At 35.9% G+C, this 23038-nt stretch overlaps 1 protein-coding gene across 1 annotated transcript in view; it reads right to left on the bottom strand.

Moving 5' to 3' along the window:
• The window catches only part of ELL (elongation factor for RNA polymerase II), a 142998-nt gene that overhangs the window by 85791 nt on the left and 34169 nt on the right, over window positions 1–23038 (bottom strand). The gene's annotated exons all lie outside the window — the stretch shown is intronic.

Below are 23038 nucleotides of genomic sequence, written 5' to 3'. Positions count from 1 at the left end.
CATAAACTCTAATGCCTTCATTTGAAGAGAGGTGACTTGCACAAGCTATCTTCAGTTAACTTCATGGTAGAGGGAAGGAATTCTCAGAAAGGAAATTCTTTACCAATGCAAATCAACCACTGATCTGTTTATCATCTTAAGTGAGTTGCCTTGGATACTGAGAGATAAATGGAGTCATAGTTTTTGTCAAAGCAAGACTCTTTGACTATGAGGAGAGACCCCTTCCCCACCTCCATTCACTACATCACATTTTTTTTTAATCTAGCATATTTGAGGGACTAACAACTTTTTCTCACTTATACACCATGTTTCACATCTTGTCTAACCAGCAATGTACCCAGAGTGGGCACCTTGTCACTGATTGTGCTGCCATGTATAGATCCTATCTCTTCCTGTGTGTTGTATTCCTTCCCTACCCCTTTAGAATATAAACAAAAATCAACAGTACTTCTCCTCTATAGCAATAACAAAATCTAGGAGGAAATAATAAAAAGAAATCTCAAGGAATCTACCAAGTCACACTATTCAAAGCTTTTATAAGTAAAATTTGCAAAACATTCTTTAAAGAAGAACAGCTTAATTAACTGGAAAGATATTCACTACTCATGTTCGGGTCAGGCCAATATAACATGAATTAAGATACTATCAAATTTCAATTGTAGATTTAATGTAACCAAACTACCAAAAGGACAGTTTACAAACTAGACAATATCTGCTGAAACAAAAAGTTAAGGATTTGGGGAAAACAATCAAAAAAGTGGGAATTAAGGGGGGGATGTCACTTCCAAGTTTTGAATCATATTATAAAGTGGTAATCATCAAAAACACTATTAGTAAACTATAGACTAACTCAATAACCTAGGGTTCAATAAATCCAAGAACAGACATTAATTACTTGAGGAAAACAGTCTTATTTGACAAGAATGACTGAGTAAACTAGGCAATAGTTTGGCAGAAATTAGGTTCAAATCAACATTTAAAATAATTTTTTTTCAAATCAACATCTTAAAGACACATGTCACAAACTCAAACATTTACACAAAATCACATCATTAAAAAAATTATGGGGGACAGCTAGGTGACACAGTGGATAGAGCACCGACCCTGGAGTCAGGAGTTCAAATCCCAACTTAGACACTTAATTACCTAGTTGTGTGGCCTTGGGCAAGCCACTTAAACCCATTGCCTTGCAAAAAAAAAATAGGTGAGAACTATGTCAAATATCTTTTAAAGCTATGACTTAAAGGAGAATTTCTCACCCAACAAGGGGCAAAGACAATTTCAAACGATAAAAACATAATTTTAAATATATAAAATTAAAAAATCTTTGCACAAATAATAGCTAGCATATGGTACTTTAAAGTTTGCAAAGCATTTCACATATGTTATTTCATTTGATCCTAAAAACAGAATTCAATATAGGCAGAACCAATAAAATTAGTGTAATCAGAGATGTTATTGGGGGGGGGGAGAAATCTTTGCATCAAAACTCCCTGATAACAGATTAATCTCTAAATTATATATGGAACTAAGATAAATATATAAAACTAAGCCATTCCACCATAGATAAGTGATCAAAGGACAAAGAGTTCTCAAAAGAAATGTTCAAGCTATTATATACTTCATCAAAGAACTCTCTTTAGAGAATTAGGAGAATAAGTCAAAACAAATAAAAATCACAGTCAGCAATTTACCAAAAACAACAGGAATCTTCCCTCTAACATATTTAACAAGTGGGTTCTTGCCTCTGCTTAAATACCCCCATAGAAGAATCTGTTAGCTAGCTCTCCTTCATAGCATATATTATTAGATATTTTTTTAAATGAGTTGGTTTAGCTGAATTTTTAAAAATTATTTTTTATGAGGGATAATTGGAAGGGGACAAAAGGAAATATAATGGAAAATGCAAGTGATATAAAAATAAAATATATCAATAGATACATGTGCATATGCATGCATATGTAAATAAATGTAATAGCAGGAAGGAATATTATACATGGGTTTTTAAAAAAAATCAACTTCACCGGCCCTGGAGTCTGGAGTACCTGAATTCAAATCAGACCTCTGACACTTAATAAGCTGTGTGGCCTTGGGCAAGCCACTTAACCCCATTTGCCTTGCAAAAACCTAAAAACAAAAACAAAAACAAAAACAAAAAAACAAGACAAGGGAGGCATGGCTACTAGTTAGAAGTTCATCTGAAAAGCAAGTGTATAAGTGTAAACCAGTGATTTAATATGGCAGTTACAAAAGTGAAAGCAATTTTATGTTAACATTATGAAAAGTTTTGGGTCCATATCTAGAAGGATGATCCATTCTACTCTGGCCCAACAATATCTAAAATATTTTACATAGTTCTAGGTACCTCATTTTGACACTGATACAACTCAGAGAAGGGCAATCAGACTGCTGAAGGATCTTGAGAACATGCAATATACAGATTAGTTGACAGAACTTGAGATGGTTAGGCCCAAGAGATGACAAGAGGATGTGACAGCTATCTTCAGTTTTATCAAGGAAGGAAGAGGAATTTAACTAAGGGAAAATGAGATATGAGGAATAGAAATTGCAAAGAAGCAAATTTAAGCCTACTGAAGAGAAAAACTTCCAGACTTATGTTTTATAAAGCAGTAGCTATCAAAATCATTTGACATTGGTTAAAAATAGAAATGTAGCTCAATGGAACAGATTAAACAAGTAACTCTTCTTGGGTCATTTATTTTCCAGTTCTATACAAAGGATTGTGACCCTCCTAGGGGTTTTCTTGGCAGAGATATACTGGAGTGGTTTTCCATTTCCTTCTCCAGCTCATTTAACAAATTAGGAAACTGAGGCAAACAGTTTTAAGTGACTTACGCAAAGTCACACACAGCTATTAAGTGTCTGAGGAAGGATTTGAGAAAAATCGGACTCCAGGCCAGATACTCTATCAAATGAGCCACCTAGCTGCCCTAACAAGTAATCCAATATCCCACACACCAGAAAACAAGATTACTTAGAATTCCCTATTTGAAATCAAAGTAGATGTGTCCATCAATTGGGGAATGGCTAAACAAATTGTGGTACATGAATGCAATGAAATATTACTGTACTACAAGAAATCATGAATTATGGTGAATATTGTTGTCAAGTAACCACAATTCCACTCCACAGAAGCTACCAGGTCAACCAAAATACTCAAACATTTTGACAGGCCAATGTATTCTATGAGTATATATATATAAATAATAACTGGTCTCAAAATAATTCCTTAAGACAGAGACATAATATTTTTCCTTAAATCTACAAGAAAAGAAAACCAATCAATTAAAAGGTATTTATTAAGTGCCTTCTATGGCACTCAAAGCACTCAGTTCAAAGAAAAGAAAAACAAAAGTGTAACAATTCCTACCTCAAGAAGTTTAAAATCAAGCAAAGGAAACAATGTATATAGATACATTGTTTTTTAAAAATAGACACAGTGTAATCTGAGTGCATGAGGAACAGTTTCATGGGTACGGTACTAAACACAAAAACTGGAATGCTAAGAGGCAGAGAGATGTTTAATATTTAATACCCTTATCTGATCACAAACCATTGATACTGCACCTTCCAAAATCAGACCATCAATGCATTCTAATCTTTTGAGAACTCAGCCTTCTATCCCAGGCTGCCACTCCGGCATTAGTTTCCCCCCTTCTTTCCTGTCTCAAACCCCTGCTGAGCCAGATCAACTCTACACTGTCTTCTCAGATCCCTAGTTCCTTATCACACCAGGGATCTCATCTTGCCAAGTTTCAGATCACTCCCACTATCTGCCACCTTCATTCCTACATAATTGTTGTTGAATGAAGGTGGAGAAAAATCACAAAGCCATACTAACTGGATGCACAACCTCAACTGGGACTTCCCTGAGGCAAAACAATTCTTTTACAATTCATTCAGCCCACTCACCCTAGTGGTTTTTCAAATTTTTTCATCCATCCTCAAATTTCTGATGGCTTCCCAAATCCCACCCTCTCTCAGTTAAGAACTGCCTCATATTCCAAGGAAAAAATTGAGGTCATTGATTTAGAACAATCTCTTCTCTCTTCCTCCTCATCTCATAGCACCAAGGTGCCTTCTGCCACTATTTCCTCCTTCATTCATTTCATACAATGAAGTGGTCCTTTTCTATACCAAAGTAAAATCCGTGTATACAAGTGATTACATCCTATCTTGTCCTCTTAGCAGATTGCTTCCTCTTTTTCCCTCATTTTCTCACTAATCTATGATGTATCCCTATCTATTGGCTGCTTCCCTGATGCCTATAAACATGTCCATGTCACCCCAATTTCAAAAAACTCTCACTTGATCTATCTCACTAACTACAATTCTTTATCTCTTCTGTTTTTTATGGCTAAAACTATCTAAGAATATTGTATTGGGGCAGCTAGATGATGCAGTGGATAGTTTACTAGCCCTGAAGTCAGGAGGAACTGAGTTCAAATCCAATAATAATTCCCTATCTATGTGAACTTGGACAAGTCATTTAACCCCACTGACTTGCAAAAACCAAAAAAAAAAAAAGAATATTGTATTGAAGGGGTTCTTGTATTTCTTCTTTCACTCTCTTCTAATCTGACTTCCAGTCTCATCTTTTAACTGAAACTACCCTCTCCAAAGTCATCAATAAGATCTTAACTACCAAATTTAAAGGACATTTTTCAATCCTCATTCTTCTTGACCTCTCTGAAAGTCGCTGACACCGCCAATCACCTTCCTCTCTGATAATCACTACTCTCAAGATGTTCAGGACACTATCTACCCTGGTTCTCCCCCCATATATTTGATCATTTCTTCTCAGACTTCTTTGCTAGATCTTTATCCAGATTATGTGTGTTAAACATGGTTGCTCTGTAGATTCTGTCCTGCACTCTTCTCTTTTCCTCTACATCACTTCACTAATTTAATTATCAAATCTACTTATCCAGTTTCTAAATTCTCTACTGATCTCCAGTCTTACATTCCATCTTCCTACTGGATATCTTGAATTGGATGCCCTGTCAACATTTTAAACCTAACATGTTCAAAATTGAACTCTATCTTCCCTCTCCCAAATTCTCCTTTTTGCCAAACTTCCCTACTGCTGTTGAGGGCATCCTTGCAGACACCCAAGTTCACAAACCAGGAGTCAGCCTGGATTCCTCACTATCTCTCCTCCCTCTTCTGCCCCCTCCCCAACCCATCCAAGCTGTTATCAAGTCATGATGATATAACCTTGGTACCATCTCTCAAATATTCTTCTTTCTTCCCTCTGATACTGACACCATCTTGGTGCAAGCCCTCATTTCCCTCATGCCTCAACTGGTGGTGGTGGGGGGGGGGATGCTGTCTAAGTCTCTCCCACTTGAATCCTCCCTCCACTTAATTGTCAAATCGATCTTAAGAAGATCACCTCTCTACTCAAAAAAGTACAGGCACTCCCTTATCACCTCCACAATCAAACATAAAATCCTCAGGAGTTAAAAGTCCTCCAATACCTAGAGGCCACTACCACATACACCTTTCCAGTCTTCTTAACCTTTTCAATCCCCTATTTCATTCATTCTGCAACCCACTGATTTCTCTCCTTCCTGTTCCTTAAACATACACTCCATTCTTATGATTCTGGGCAACTTCTCTTACTGTCCCTCATGTCTAAAAATGCTCTCCCTCCTTCATTCTTCTCTGGCTTCCTTAAAGTCCTAGTTAAAAACCCCACCTACTATAGGAAGCCTTTCTAGACCCCCTCAATTCTAATGCCTTCTCTCTCTTTCAATTACTTTCAAATATATATATATATATATATATATATATATATATATATATACACACACATATATATACATACATACATATATGTGTATATATATATATATATATATATATATAGAGAGAGAGAGAGAGAGAGAGAGAGAGAGAGAGAGAGAGTGAGTGTTAGCTAAATATAATCATTTGCATGTTGTTTCTCAGTAGAATATGATTTTCTTCAGGACAGAGGCTGTCTTTCATCTTTATATTCCCAGTGCATAGCATTGGTACATAATAAGCATTTAATAAAGATTTACTGATGGATTTATTTCAGGAAAGGGGGAAAGCCAGTTATATATGCAGCTTATCCAAAGTCTATCAAAACCAAGATTCAAATTTTAAAATTACTGACCCTCAAACTCATTGCTTTTTGTTGTGGTTGTTTGGTTTTTACAGTAGTTTTTCTTTTTTTTTAATTCAGAGCTTAGTAAACATCAAATAAACATTCCCATTTATACTGTATAAGTAAGGAAGGAATTATACCTTGAACTGCTAATCTCTATTATGTAAATCTTGCTTTTCAAGTATACACTTGATCTTAACCTTGAGAGGCTAAGAAGCACATATTTAACATACAACTTTCAGAGTTGGACTATTTGTGTATGACTCTATTTTCACTCATATATTTATTATAGATTAGGTGGTTTGGGAGTTTAAAGCATGTGGATTCCCTACAGAAATCCTTCAAATTAATGACTGCCTTTGATGTGTTCGCAGCTGTGATGCACACTTCAAGAGAGCCACAAAGAAGCTCAAGGAACCCAAAATCCAGTTGCCGAGACAAGATTCCTCCTCTTACCCTATAATAATATTGGAACCGTAAAAGATTTTAGAAATCATCTAGTAAATTTTTCAGTGTTCGGGGCAACTCCTTTCAAACTACAATTTGCAGAACCCTTCAAAATCTGTATTGAAAGGGGAGATTCCTCATTGGTAGTGCCCTATAAAAAGACAACCATAGGAATAGAAAAATTTCAAAAAGAAACCTCACACTTAAGTTTATAAAACCATTAATTGTGCTGATGAGAAAATTAAGAGCCAGGAAGGAAAAGTAGCTTTTCCCAAGGTTATCCAACTCTCTCTATATAACTAGAAAACAATTTAAATTACATATGCTCATTCCTAAGTTTATGCATGCAATGACTTCACCCTTTGTGTAGATTTATAGTTAGATATCCCAAATATGGTCAATCTACATTACCATGCTGTCACAGTCAACAAGATAACAAAATCAACATCTAAAAAAAAAAGACTAAAAGGGAAAAAAAACCAATCACTATATTTATCTGTTAATGAATGAATAATTAATTCAACAGCAATTTTTTCATTCAAAAAAAAGTGATCTCAATTCTTTTAAACCTATTAATGAAACAAAATATTTCTCATGATCACAGGGCAGATATTGTGATTGAAATAATCCCTAAAACTAAGTTACTTCTTTAGTTTAACTGTTTTTGGAAAAAATCCAAGACAATTCTGGAATCTCATTAGTCCCTTTCTCAGAGTTTGTAAGACCTGATGTTCACTACAATGACAAAGATTTTTGAATAATTTCAGATCATATAAAAATGTATTTCAAGAAAAGAATTATTAAACATCTTTTAAATCTTGCATAATTCTGAAGCCATACAATCTTTATTTGGATTAAGCTCTTTTAAATATTTTATACTTTTTTCTTGATTGTTATATAATCTCTTTATCTTATAAAGAAAATAGATTTGTAAATTCAATTCCCCAAATGAGTTCTTTAAAAACCACTGTCCATCATGAAATTTGACTATTCAGCTCCATAGTTTAATTTATAAAGGATAACTAATTAAAATCAGAGTATAAATATTTACGACTTCTTATATTGATAGTTAATATGTTGAAAAGGATACCTTCATTTGAGTAAATTCCCCTTAAGTGTCAAATAATTAAATAATGCTACATTGCCCAACTGTACTTTCTTATTCTTAAATTTGTGTTATTTTTCTAGCTAATCCCCACCACATGTACAAATTTCTCATGTCCACTTAAAATCTGAGCCATCTAAAATCAGTATGCTTTCTCAACATTTTCCATTGTTGTCTCAAGACACTAGGAGCAAGCCTTAAGTCAAAAAGCAATAATGTTGAGCAAGAGGACAAAATGGCATTGGATAGGAACTGCTTCATCATTTTAAATGGAATTGAGTAGATACCATCTCAAGCACCATCTAACTCAGATGTCTATGAGTTCTCCAGGAACCCAAGAGAATCTCTTAACTCATTCCACAATCATCAGATAGTAGTTACAAAAATGTCCTAAAAGTTTAAGTATCTTCTTCCCTGTCATCCCTCTATTTTCCTTTCTGCATTTCTTTCGGAAAGATTACAGTTACTAGTTAATGGTTTTTCCTCTGTGATATTTTCATTTGTGTAGCAGACTACAAATACATGTGACAAAGCAGTTTCTGCAGTACACAGGTACTATGAAAAAATGCCAAAACCTGCACATAAAATTAGTAAGAGGAATAGAAAAGACATGTAAAACTCAAGAATTACTTGTTATCTAATAACATTTTTCAGCTTCCATATGAAATGGGAATAGAGAAGCAACACCGTTTAATGTAAAATGAATGAGATTTTAAGACAAGATGTGGGTCAGAATCTCTGCTGTAGAATGTACTGGCTGTGTCAAAGTTGGAAATAACCTCTGGACCTCATTTGCTTCTTTAAAATGAGGAGGTTAAGATTAGATGGAACCTTTCAAGCTTTAAATCTTGAGAATTTTTGAACTCTTACTCTCTCAAGATTCATTTATTAAGCAATTTAATTATCTACTGAGTGCATGAAACACAAAGGTAGTTCAGAGTTTCCTGAACAAGGCATTTTATATACCCTGAATTGTCCTAAAAACATGAGCTAGTATTATTCTTCAGGCTATTATAGCTAAATGAATGTGTAAAGGGTAAACTTTGTCTCTTTAATTTAAAGTTCGTTATCTTTGATGCTGCTTGCAGAAATAACTGCTTCCTCCAAGATGATGGGGGGGGGGGGGGGGACTTCAGCTCATGCAAAAATTTAAGCAATAAAACAGTCTGTGATCCAGCACAGATTCTTTTTACTGCTTTTAAGTTCATTGGCACTCCCCACCAAAAGCTAGCCTGGGGAAATACCAAAGTTAACATGAGTGATGCATTTTGCTAAAGTACTTGTAAAATTCTTATTCTTATGATAAAAGACAAATTGTTTTAAAACTACAGTTCAGAAATTTATCCCATTTTTCATGAAGTTCCAAAAGGATCACAGGCACTGACAACAGAAATAAAGAGGCAGCAAGATATACCTGAAAATGCTTAAGTCATAACTTAAAGGAAAAATAAAAATCTTATTCTAGATACCTAACAACTATATGACTTTGGGTCAATCACTAGTCTCTTCAAGCCTCGATTTACTCATCATTTATCTATCTATTTATTTATTTTAGATTTTTCAAGGCAATGGGGTTAAGTGGCTTGCCCAAGACCACACGGCTAGGTAATTATTAAGTGTCTGAGGTAGAATTTGAACCCAGGTACTCCTGACTCCAAGGCCGGTGCTCTATTCATTGCACCACCTAGCGGCCCCTCACTGCACCACCTAGCCGCCCCGATTTTAAATAGGAACAGTAATCCTTGCACTATATACCTCAGAAGCACTATGGAAAAATGAATTGTTATCCACATTTTGGCAAAAATCAGCCTGGAATTGGTGAATACTAGATTGACTTTTCTGATTATATCACAATTTGTTGGTGCTTTAAAGATGTGACATAAGACAGAAACATGCAAGAGTGGAAGGAGTCTTGAACTAGGAACTCTAGAGAACTAGTGAGAATGATGCTAGAAACTAGATGTTAGAATGATAGCTGAAAAAAACAAGTCCTATTTTTCAGAGGGGAAAAACATTTTGAAAGGTCTAGGTTAAACACTTAAACTATACTATTCCTTTAAATCACCTTGACTGAAAAACTGTTTAGTTAAATATATATTATAGTATATATATAAAAACATGGTTAAGTCAGTCTACAAAGAAAGAATTTGTCTCCACAAAATGGAAGTCAAGGAGCAAGTTCCAGATTTAGAATTTGGACCTTGGAAGAACCAAGTCCAAAAAGTACAGAAGGATGGTTGAACATGAGATTCAAATTACATTCCTGTTCCTACACTGTTAATTAACTTTAATCTACTACTTCCTAATATCAAAAATATGTGTATGTATATATGTATGTATGTATGTAAGTAATGTGTTAGAGCTAGAAGTTTCCCAAAACTATTTTCAAATATGTCTACTTTATGAAATTGCTCTCTTCAAGACTCCCAACTATCTTAGTTTTGATCAATTTCTTCCCTCCTCTCCTTCTCCTCTTTTTCAGCTTTTTTGACACTGCTATCTATCTGGTTCATTTACCTCCCTGACTACTACATCTTGGTCTCCTTTGCTTTACCATTATTTAACTCCTGTACCTGACCATGGAAGTCCTCAACATTCTGTTCTGTTCTGGGGTCTATTTTCTTCTCTAAACCTTCTAGATGATGTCATCTGTGCCCACTGGCTCAATTATCTTGTTGCAGATGACAGCCAATCCATATATACAGACCTAATTGCTCTCCTGCAGTCACACAAGATGAAAGCCTGCTAGACATGTCCACCTGAAAGTTTCACAGGTATCACATAGTTTCCCAATTTCCAATTACTCGTCTAATTCTCCTCACAGCCACCAAAATAATATTCCTAAAGTACAAGTCTGATCATCCCACAGCCTTGCATACTTGTTGAAATGATCCTTTTAAGTTTAAATACAAATTCCTCAGCCTGGCATTGATGGACCTCCAAAATTTGGCTCCCAACTAACCTTTTCAGCTTCATTTCACATTAATCCCATTTCTTCACTCAATGTTACAACTAAACTGGATTACTATTTGCTCCATCTCCTGTCTTCAGAGTTACACAAAATGTCCCATGTGCCTCTTCATTTTTGTCTTTCAGAATCCCCATCTTCCTTTGAGGTTTGGCTCAGTTGTCACCTGTTCTTATGACCAGTTGGGAATGCTCTCTCCTCATATTACTTTTCTGTATTATTATTATTATTTCAACCTTTTGCAACCCTCTTCTCACAATGTAAACACCTCAAGGGCAAGGCTTATTTATTAATTTTGTTAATATTTAAAGAAATTTAATTTTATTCTTTTTTTAAAAACAGTTCCTTGGTTCATATTAGATATTTAATAATTACTTTTAAAGTTGAATTTCACCTGATACTTCTTTGAGGGCAATGACTGTGACAGTCTTCATGCAAGAAGTATATGGTATTTGGTATATATTAGACACTTAATAAATGTTTACTAAATTGAACTGAATAAGGAAATTTGAGACCCAGAGAAATAACTTCACTAAAGTTATCCAAAAAAGTTACTGGCAGGTGAAATTATACGAATATAACCATAAAATATTCTTTACAGAAATGGAAAAGCCTAAATAACTGATAGAAAAATAAGCCAATAAGAAAAAAATGGCAATATAACTAAATTAAGTATTCAGTACCATCCTAAACTACCCAAGTATTACTTAATAGCACTAAGAAAAATAATAACAAAATTCATCTAGAAAGATAAAAAGGGGCAAGAATTTCAAGAGGGAGAGAGGATATGGGAAAACTGGGACACTAATGCAAGTTGGTGGAGTTGTGAACTAATCCAACCTTTCTGGACAGCAAATTGTGACTATGCCCAAAAGGCGATAAAACTGTACATACCTTTTGAACCAGCAATATCACAACTAGGGCTATATCCCCAAGAGATCATAAAAAATATTTATAGAAGCTTTTTTTTTGTAGTGGCAAGGAACCGGAAATTGGGGGAACTGGAAAATAGCTGAACAAGTTATGGTATATAAATGTTATGGAGTACTATTGTTCTGCAAGAACATGTGAATGGCCAGACTTTAGATTTGCTTGAACTCATGCTGAATGAAGTGAGTAGAACCAGTAGAACACTGTACACATTAACAGCAACATTATGGAATGGATCAACTATGATGGAATGCAATTTCTCTCAACAATTTAATGATCAAAGATAATCCTGAAGGATCTGTGATGGACAATGACATCTGTATCCAGAAAAAAGGGGAAAAAATATTATGGAGTCTAAATGCAGCATAAAACATATGATGTTCACTTTTTAAATTTTCTTTTATGTTTTTCCTTTCTTTCTCATGGTTTTTTCACCCTTTCATTCTAATTCCTCTTTTACAACATGACAAACATGTTAAACATGACTGTACTTCAAGTTGGATGTTGTCCTTTGTGGGAGGGGGAGGGGACAGTAGAGCCTAGCAGGACCAGATCTCAATACTATACACAAAGCAAGACTTCATTCAAACTATTTAGTACTGTTAGAAATTAGAGAGATTGGTCAGTATGGGAACATATTAGATATATGACTCACAAAAGCAAACAAATCTAGAAATAGTATTAAGTAACCACAAAAACCCCCAAAGCCTCAAGATTTAAATAAAATTATTGGAAAAACTAGAGTAGTCTGGCAAAAATGAGTTACAGTTCAGCATCTCCCGTCATGTACCAAGATAAGCAGTAAATGGATAGAGTCTTAAGAGATAAAAGTTGGAGGTTGTCCTTGATTCAAAGATCAAAATGACATCACTGTGTTGGGGTAAAAGTACAGTGTGTGCAATTGTGGTTGACAAACCAACATGAAGAATCTACCACAAGTAAGGCACAAATCACAAATCATTCCACATATTCAGACAGAGAGTCAAAAGGTAATATCACAAAGAGAAGATAAAAGAAGAAATTACCTTTCAGAAACTTTGGAGAAGGGGGACAGTTCATAACCAAAGAAGAAATAGAGTAAATTATAAAGTGGATAATTCTGGTTAGAAAAAATTAAGTTTTTTCAACAAGCAAAAGCAATGCAGACAAACCTAAAAAAAAAGAAATAATTAACTAATTAAACATTTCTGCTGCAAATTTCTCTACTATTTCCAAGGTATATAAGGACAGTTCTGAGGAAGGCAATAAACAGTAACTGGGTGAGGATGAATCTCTCGCAAAAGGTAAAATTTGAGCTGAATTTCAAGTCAAACAAAGCAAAATAAAAGATGTGACTGAGGAAGAAGAGATTAAAGAGTCAGGAATTTATAAAAACAAGTCATTCTCTAGGAGACAAATGGCCAAAGGATATGAATAGGAACTTTTCAAAGGAAGAAATTCAAGCTACACTTACTGTTAGAGCTGGGACTATCACCCAGAACTAAAATTATGCATCTTTTAAGTACTATAGATGTCTTATACCAAGGTTGGAAGTTCCATAAAGTTCACTATGGAAGATTAGTCTGAGTACCAGTGGGTCACAATCTACCTAAAAACCTGAAATATTCACCCAATATTAACAATATTTGCCCCAAATCTTCTGATCTATGTTGCTTGACTACAGAACTATATCTCTACTTGTTCTCATTCTGGTTAATTAATTTGACTTTCTCATCTTATTGTCCATGTTATTCTCCTCTCCAACTTTCTTAAGGTCAAACTTTGTCCTCCATGTCTTAGATGGCTATGCTTCTGCCCTGAATCTTTCTCATGTCTACTCTCAGAGGGGATCGCAAGAAAAGGTTCATATAAATGCAAGAAATTAGCCATTACCATTATCATCTGGTCCAATTCCTTCATTTCACCGATGGGGAACTGAGGTCAAGAGGGAAGTGGCTAATCCTAGGTCATACAGCTGGCTGGTGATGAAGTTGAGACCAGAAGGCAGGCCTTCAAAACAACAAACCAGTGCTTTTCTCAAAGTACCCTTTGAAAGATTCATGCTGCCTTTTATTTGTTAAATAACATCAACAAACTAGATACAAAAAGATAGAAAAACCAAGACAGTAAAGAACAATGCTTTCTGAGGAACAACTGAAAGAATTGGGGCTACTTTAGCCTGGGAAGAAAGGACTGTGGGGAGTCTTAACAACAAAATTTTAGTTTTGCCGTAGTAGTAGAAAAAGAATTAGACTGTTAGCTCTTCAAAAGAACTATGGCTTTTAATTTGAAGGTCTTTCCCATAGCAAAAATGGTCAAGCATTCATCTTGCCCAAATAAATTTAGGTATTGTACTAGCCACAAACTTCAAAATGAAAAATCTACTGTCCAATCTCACATCACTAGTGTTAGAAACTTCCAAATATAGTTGTAAATACAAACTGCAATACATTCTTAAAAAATTACCTAATAATGTAGACAAGTTAAACATCATACTTCTTTCTTACTGGAAAGGAAAAATACTAGAATACTATTAATGTCATAAATTCATTATTTCCTGTTAGTCTGACAGTATATAGTAGCAGACCTCAGGAAAAGACCTACATCATTTCTCAACTAGAATACTGTAGTAGTCTTCTATATCACCCAGGATCCCAGTTCCTATTCATTTCAAAAGGCTTCCAGGTTCATCTTTGCTCTAAAATCTAGCTCTTATCTAGGATTGAGGGGAATAGAAAGAGTGCTGGATAAAGGCCTACATCTGTCACTCATTATCTGACATGACTCTCAACAAATAAATCCTACAATATAACAAAGACTTTATCATTTGTTGAACAAGTTGCAATAAATTCTACAATTTACTTCCTCATTTGTAAAAGGCAGGTCTTGGAAGAGAAAGAAGCGTATCAGAAGGTATCAGAAGTCTGGAGTCAAGAGTAAAGAGTGGGAGTTGCTAGGTTATAAAAGACTTTGAGTCAAAAAAGTGCCAAAAAAAGGAGAATTTTGCATTTAACCCTGGAGATTTAACCCAGGGAGCCACTGGAAATTACTGTACAGAAGTCTGGTGACTGGCCAAACCTGCATCTTAGAAAAACTTACTTTAGCCAACAAAAAAAAATGACTGAAGTGAGGAGAGACTTGTGCAATTAAACCAGACTATTCTCTGTACTGGGCACTTTTTTTTTTATTCTGGGATTTGATTCACACTATTCTCATATGGTCAGTGGCTGATACTTCAAACTCATCTCTCCTCCATGAAACCTTCCCTGACACTCCCAATCAGAAACAGGTTGTCTGCCTGGTCTTATCTCCTTAACTAGAATACAAGTTCCTTAAAACTCTACCTTATCAGGTGGCATAGTGGATAAAGCAACGGCCTTGGAGTCAGGAGTACCTGGGTTCAAATCTGGTCTCAGACACTTCATAATTACCTAGCTGTGTGGCCTTGGGCAAGCCACTTAACCCCATTTGCCTTGCAAAAACCTAAAAAAAAAAAAAAGCTCCACCACCTTATCTTTATGATATCATCAATCTCAAGTATACAATATTCTGCCTTCCACATACAAAAATAATGGCTGAGTTAATTAGTTTAACATAATCTTTGACATAAGAAATGACTTATCAGAAAAATATATTGCTGGGACTTAAAACACAAACTATCACAAAAAGTAACCAAACTAACAGAAGGAAGGTGAGAAAGAAGCACAAAGCAGTGGGACAGCTTTGAATATTACAGGAAAGGATGGACTTAAAAAGACAAGGAAGCCAAATATAATAAAGAGGTGCAAGCTTCATGTACAATCCTCTTTCTCTATATGAACATAGCAAAGTTCATTCTGACCTTTTTTTCAATTAATACTTTTTTTAAAAGTAGGGGAAAAAAGAATCACTTGATTGCCTACCATTTGACCCAGTAATATCACTACTAGATTTATAATCCCAAAGAGATCAACAAGACCACTGGATACAAAAGGTGACACTTGACAATCTAAAAACAACAATAATTTGGGACAGAATTATAATTTTTTAATTTCCTTTTTTTGCCTGTTTAGAGGGTTTTTTAAAAATTTTTTATTCTTTTAGTTTTTGCAAGGCAATGGGGTTAAATGGCTTGCCCAAGGCCACACAACTAGGTAATTAAGTGTCTGAGGCTGGATTTGAACTCAGGTACTCCTGACTCCAGGGCCGGTGCTCTATCCACTGCGCCACGGTGCCCCTTGGAACAGAATTATAAAAGATACTATCTACTGACAGAGAGCTAACCTAAGACCTGAGGTCAGATCTTGCCTTCAAACACTTTCTAGATCAGTGATCTTGTGCAAGTCACTTAAAAAACTGCCTATCTCACCCTTCTCATCTATAAAATGGTCATAATGATAAAACATCTCATAGGGTTGCTGTGGGGACCAAAAAAGGCATTTGCAAAGTACTTTAAGCTATTTACTAATATACTAACATTATTATTATTGAACACCACTTTGCAAAAGTCTTCTTGTTCCCTAATATTCCAAAGATGCCCTCAATGCATGCAAATAACTCTCAAATATTTTGTATAGACAGGAAGTAAGCATATAGGTTAATATTTCCTTTGGTCATTTTTCGGAGTAGAACTGATAAAGATCTGAGATATTTTCCACATTTTTAGTATCCCATCACCTTCTGAAATTTTGTATATCAGTCCCTTAACCACTGATACAATTAACAATTACATCACCTTCCAGCATAGATTTCTTCTTAAAAACCTAGGTTCAACCCAACTGTTTTCCTTATTTTTATTCTCTTTAAATCTAGTACAGAGGCCAAGTTGAAGATTACATGTGGAAGGTTAGGTCATCTAGATGTTCCGGTTTATAGCACATTGTATTGATTGCATCAAGCACCAGAACTAAACATCACAGAACTAAAAGAGATCTGTAACCATTCAAACTTGGGCTCTCCATCCACACATAAAAACCAAATGGATGATGAATGACTACTGCCCAGATTTTGACATGCATTTGGATGCAGGATGGTCTAGGAGAGTTTCTACAAATGCAAGAAGATGAATTTGAAAGGAAGAAGTCTAAGACAAGGGAAACTTGTTCTAGAGGACATAAATGGGAAAAAAGAGAGCAGGAGAGAGACTGATGAGAAATCAGGGAATATAGATTAGATTTCTTTTTTCTTTTGAGAGAATAAGAGTTAAGGGGGGAGAGAGAGATTAGAATGATTTCTGAAACATTTGACTCACAAGGATCAAAACAGAAAGTAGGAATTTGCTAGCCTTAGGAGAGAGTTAAGTACCACTATTTGAATGGGATTCCAACACTCCCCTGAGAAGGGTGTCATTTCTCTCTCTCAAAGCATTGGATTTAAAAAGATCAATAAGACATTTGTATCTGAATATAAGTCATGTTCAAGTCCTGGGGACATGACAGAACTCTTTCAGTGCCAGCTTTTTTTTCCTTAGCCCATATGGTAGAGGAGATGCATCTAACTTAAATTAAAAATCAGATCAGATTTAAAAATCCAACCAGTCTAAAAAAATCTTGCCATCAATTTCATCATGATTTAAGAAGACTAAAAAGTGCTTGGTCCCAGGTACCTAAGCTGTCTTTCATAATCAAAGAGGACCACATCATCATATACATGATGGCATAACTTGCACATACATTAATGGTTATTATGGTAAGGAGAATGTTATGCAAGACAGCCTTCTCACTGTCTTTTCCAGAACCAATTCACCCCATGGCCTGATTTAAGAGGAAATAGGTCTTCTGTGGAAGGTCTAGATGCTGCAAGAGTCCTTGGTCTTATGGATATGGTTTCCTTCACATATCAGCAAGACACCAATGTACTAGCAATGCCAGGTTAAAGTACCAGCATGTGATTTTTGGTGACAAATTGGCAACAATACAGTACATCCAAATCTGTCTCTCAATGAATTAATCATTGACATAATCCATCCTCTCTCCGGAACCTCAAAACTTTGATTTTCCAGAAGCTGCCTGGTGGATCATGGGAATAATGCTAGTTGGAATTGTTTATATGGTAAGAACTACAATGGTTTGGGATGGTCTCAGAATCTCCAACTTTCAATCTTGATTAATGAAAACCTTTTTTGGCAAATGATTTCATTCTGGTCTCCCTAAGTCCAAGAATTTCACCTCTAGTGGCACAAAAGCACGCTATGAACCTCCCCAGTCATCCCTCTTAATCATGGCCCCAGTTCAGAAAACCACAGAACAGAACTGGAGTCCTTTTCCATCATTCCTAGCTGGGGTATCCAGGCAGCTCCAGCCTGCTTTAAACACTCTAATTTTTTTCCAAGTAAATGCTTCATGCCCTCAGGACATTCAACTAAGAGCAGCATCAAGGGGGTGCAGAGAGGCAGGGGCCTCGAGAGGCAGACCATCAGTTTGATCCAAAGATCCAATAATGAGATTTTTAACTGCAGCAATTCTAATATAAGTTATTGGACCTGGAATTACCTTGGCTGTTGGCACCAGATTTGCCCTCCATTCGATCCTCCTTAAAGTATTTTAAGTGTACTTATTTCAATTACAGGGCCTCAAAAAGTCTTGAATTGTTATTTTTCCATCACCACCACAAAGAATTAACCACTCCTGACCAGGGAATAACTAGCATAAGTAAAATGAAGCATCACGTTAAAGGGACTGTAATAATAAAAATAATATTCTGCCAATATTTAGTCTCTTAAAATTTTCTCTAAAATTTCTTGACATTTATAACATGCTATTTAGAAACATATAAGGCTAAGATAAGCTAGAGGGCTGTAGTTGAAAGAGATGTCAGTGATACTTAATTCAATTATCTCATTTTTATAACTTAAGAAACTAAAAATCAGGGAATTAGCATCTTGTACATAGTCAGTTAATGGCAGAGCTAGAATCCAGGTCTCCTGGTCTACTATAATTTCCTCAGTCATGCTGCTTTTGCTAATAAATTTTACCATAAAAAAACAAAAAAAAAATTACAATACTGTTGAGCATAACAGAATTCTGCAACTTGTATTCAGTATGAGACATAGGACAATTTCCATCACAAATTCAGAATATAACATATAACATGATAAAAAAACAGGAGAATATAACAGGAAAAGAATCTGACAGTCAAAAGGTTCAAATTCAAGTTCCAAATATACCTCTAATTAGTTTTATGAACTTAGATAGGCCCTTAAGCTAAGCTTATTTCTTAATTTGTGAAATAGGTATGATTCTGGCACTATTTCATTTAATATCTCACAGACAAAAAAAACAGCTGTGTGTTAAGCTATAAAATATCATATGGAATGTATCATCTAAACATAATCTATCATTATAAACATATATTAGCTTTATTACTAAGTCATACAATGCTCTGCCACTTTGACCTCTGGCCCCCTGGCAATTGCTACTGGCTGAGTGTTACACGTGAAGGAGCAGTGGACTGATCAGTCCCTAATTTCTGCAACTACACTGCTTCCCCTAAATAGATTTGAGTTCCTTGAGAACAAGTACAGTCTTGTTTTGTTCTTGTTATTGTTAATGTTCAGTTGTTTTCTGTCATGTTCAATTCTTCGTGATTTCATTTAGGGTTTTCTTGGCAAAAATACTGAAGTGGTTTGTCATTTCCTCCTCCAGCTCATTTTACAGATAAAGAAACTGAGACAAACAAGGTTAAGTGACCTGCCCAGGTTATTGTCTGAGTTTGGGTCTTTTTTGGGGACACAATGATTAAAACCCAGGACTGAGACATTTAGGCACTAAGACAGCAAACTGGATCATTAGGCCTAGATTTGCTTTGGTAAGGCAGTTGCCTCATCTGGAGCTCTCCATACTAGCAATGAAATCATAGACTGGATTTAAAAATTAAGGGAGGTAGGGCTTGAAGTCAGTACTTCCTTTAAGTTCCAACTAAACTGCCATCTTCTTCAAGAAGTCTTTCCTACCCATTCCCTTTTGTTAATTATCTCCTATTTCTCCTATATAGTTTGTGCTGGCAGGGGCCCAATGCTTAGCAGAATGCCTGGCAGCCTAGAGGAGCTAAATAAACATTTACTGATTGACTGAAGTAGTATCTCTTTTTTACAAAAGCTCAGAGAGGTAACTAGATTTCTCCAGAATTATATGGCTATCGAGCAAGTCAGAACATGAACTCAGATTTTCTGACCACAATCTGATACTCTCTCTCTTTCCACTGGAATCTTCTGTCTTGCCTGAACCAATCAATATAAAATGGTTTTATAATTCTTTTACCATTCCAGTTAGCCTCTATCCAGCTTGTCAAGGGAAAAATAGAACACATTTCATGGGTCTGATCTCAGGACAGGAAACTATCATTCCCTTGGTCTGGCCAGTAGATTTCTATACAATAAAAGAACTGAAATGTTTAAGAGACCTTTATATAAAAGTCTAATCTTTTAAGCAGCTAGGTAGCACAGTGGACAGAAAGCTGTGCAAATCAGGAAGAACTAAATTCAAACCCCAGCTTAGATATTTGATAATATTTGTCCTTCATTCTCAAAGAAGACCATGACATCAGGGACAAGCATATGAAACGGATTTGAGTGAGGGGTTATTGTGCTAAGTCATCAGTCTCACTTTCTCTTCCAGAGCTTCTGGGTCCAGTGACCAAATATAAATCAGGATGACAGGAGATGCACTGGAGGAAAGGCAATCAGAATAAAGTGACTTTGTCCAAGGTTACACAGCTAGTAAGTGTCTGTTGTCTGAGGCTGGATGCTAACTCCTATCTTCCTGACTCCAAGGTCAGTGCTCTATCCATTGTACCACCTAGCTACCTCTTACTGACACTTACTGGCTGTGTAACCCACCTCTCATCCTCCACTTCTTCAGCGATAACATAAACCTAACAGGATGTCGGCAAGGTACAAACAAGATGATATTTCTTTTTTTCCAATTGATAGCATTGTCCATAGTCAGTCTCCTAGAGTTGTCCTAGCTCTCTGAACTGCTGAGAGGAGCTGCATCCATCAAAGTCAATCAACTCACAATGTTGTTGTTTGTGTGTACAATGTTTTCTTGGTTCTGCTCCCTTCTGTCAGCATCAGTTCCTGTAATTTGTTCCATGTTTCTCTAAAGTCCAACCATCCATGAATTTTTTGACAGTGTTTGGCCAATTGTAAAAATTTTTTTAAATTTACATTTTTATTTATTTATACATTACTAAAATAGTCTTGTAAGAATAAACATAATCCTCCTCGCCCCACAAAAATAAAAAACCTCACAAGAAATAAAGTGAAAGAAAGAGGAAAAAAAATGTGCTTTCAAATCTGTGTTCAGATGCCATCAGCTTTGTCTCTGGAGTGGATCACATTCTATCATAAGTGCATCAGAGAAGTTAAACTTCTATATTTTTTCACATAGTTGCTATTGCTGATTGTAATTCCCTCAATTCATTCCTCCCCTGTCCCATTTATTCTATTTTCTCTCTCCCCTCACTTTGTCCCTCTTCAAAAGTGTGCTATGGGGCAGCCAAGTAGCACACACATCCCATCCCAGACAGGCAGCAACCACCCCAGTCATGTGGTCCCGGGCAGGCCACCCAACCCTACCACCTTGCAAAAAACAAACAAGTATATTGTATTTGACCACCCTCTCCCATGATCTACTCTCTTCTCTATCATCTATATACTGTCCCCTACCCTCCCCTTTCCTCTCCTTTTTCCTCTAGGGTAAAAGATTTCTATACCCTATTAAGTGTGCATGTTTTTTCCTCTCTGAGCCATTCCTGATGAGAATGAAGGCTTACTCATTCCCCTTCCACTCCATTGCAAAAGCTTTTTCTTGACTCTTTTACATGAAACATCTTAGTCCATTCTACCTCTCCTTTCATTTCCCCCAGTACATTCTCTTTTCGCCCACTGACTCCATTTTTATAATATATTAGATCTTCATATGCTCCTTCTAACTGCTGTATTAAATAAGAAGGTTCATATGAGTTATCAGTAACATCTTCCCATGCAGGAATAGACACAGTTCAACACCATTAAATCCCTCATAATTTACCCTTCCCATTCACCCTCTCTATGCTTCATCTGAGTCCTGTACTTGAAAATCAAACTTTCTATTCAGCTCTGGTCATTTAAACAGGAACGTCTGCTATCCCCCTATTTCATTTAAAATCCATCTTTTCCCCAGAAGAGGATGTTCAGTTTTTCTGGGTAGCTGATTTTCAGTTGCATTCCAAGCTCTTTTGCCTCCCAGAATATTATATTCCAAACCCTCCAAGCTTTTAATGTGGATGCTGCTAAGTCCTGTGTAATCCCAATTATAGCTCCACAATATTTGAATTGTTTCTTTTTGGCTGTTTGTAATATTTTCTCAACTTGGGATTTCTGGAATTTGGCTATATTATTCCTGGGCACCTTTTTGGGGGGATCTCTTTCAGAAGGAGATCTGTGGATTCTCTCAGTTTCTAATTTACCCTCTGCTTATAGGATATCAGGGCAATTTTCCTGTAGAAATTCTTTTAAAATCAAGTCAAGGTTCTTTTCCTGATCGGATTTTCAGGTAGCCCAATAAGTTATAAATTGTCTCTCCTGAATCTGTTCTCCAGGTCAGTTGTTTTTCCAATGAGATATTTCATGTTTTCTTCTATTTTTTCATTCTTTTGGTTTTGTTTTGCTTATTGATTCCTCAAAATGTCATCAGCTTCCTTTAGTTCCCCTCAACATTTGAAGGAATTGTTTTTCTTCAGAGAGCTTTCTTATCTCCTTTTCCATCAGGTCAATTCTGTTTTTTAAGGTATTCTTTACCTCATTAACTTTTTGGACTGCTTTTTCTACTTTTCCCAAAATGATTTTTAAAATTTGTTTACTTCAGCATTTTTTCTATCTCCTTGACTAAGCAGCTGACTTGGTTTTCATGTTTTTCCTGCATAGTTCTTATTTCCCTTCCCAATTTTTTCCCTACTTCCTTTATTTGATTTTCAAAAATCTTTTTTAAGCTCTGCCATAGCATGAGTCTAATTCCTATTTTTCTTAGAGGCTTTGGATACAAAAGCTTGAAATTTGTCATCTTCTGAGTATGTGTTTTGATCCTCCATGGAACCAAAGTAATTGTCTATGGTCAGGTTCCTTTTTTTGCCGTTTACTCATTTTCCCAGTCTATGTCCTGTTTTTGAGGTGCTTCCCAAACTTTTTTTTTAGGTGTTTTTTTTGCAAGGCAAATGGAGTTAAGTAGCTTGCCTAAGGTCACACAGCTAGGTAATTATTAAGTGTCTGAGGCTGAATCTGAACTCAGGTACTCCTGACTCCAGGGCCAGTGCTCTATCCACTGTGCCACCTAGCTGCCCTACTTCCCAAGCTTTTGAGTGTTATTGGGACAGCTCCGCAAGGACCTCAGTTCCTTCAATGTCTCTGACTGCTCTCCTGCCTGTGTTCTAGTCTGTGGGATGACCACAAGCACTCCCCTCTGCACTGGAGCTGCTCTATGGCAATGGGGGCCCCAGA

This window comes from Macrotis lagotis, chromosome X (assembly GCF_037893015.1).
Source record: "Macrotis lagotis isolate mMagLag1 chromosome X, bilby.v1.9.chrom.fasta, whole genome shotgun sequence".
Classification (NCBI taxonomy): domain Eukaryota; kingdom Metazoa; phylum Chordata; class Mammalia; order Peramelemorphia; family Peramelidae; genus Macrotis; species Macrotis lagotis.
This window is presented reverse-complemented; position numbering and strand designations above follow the sequence as displayed.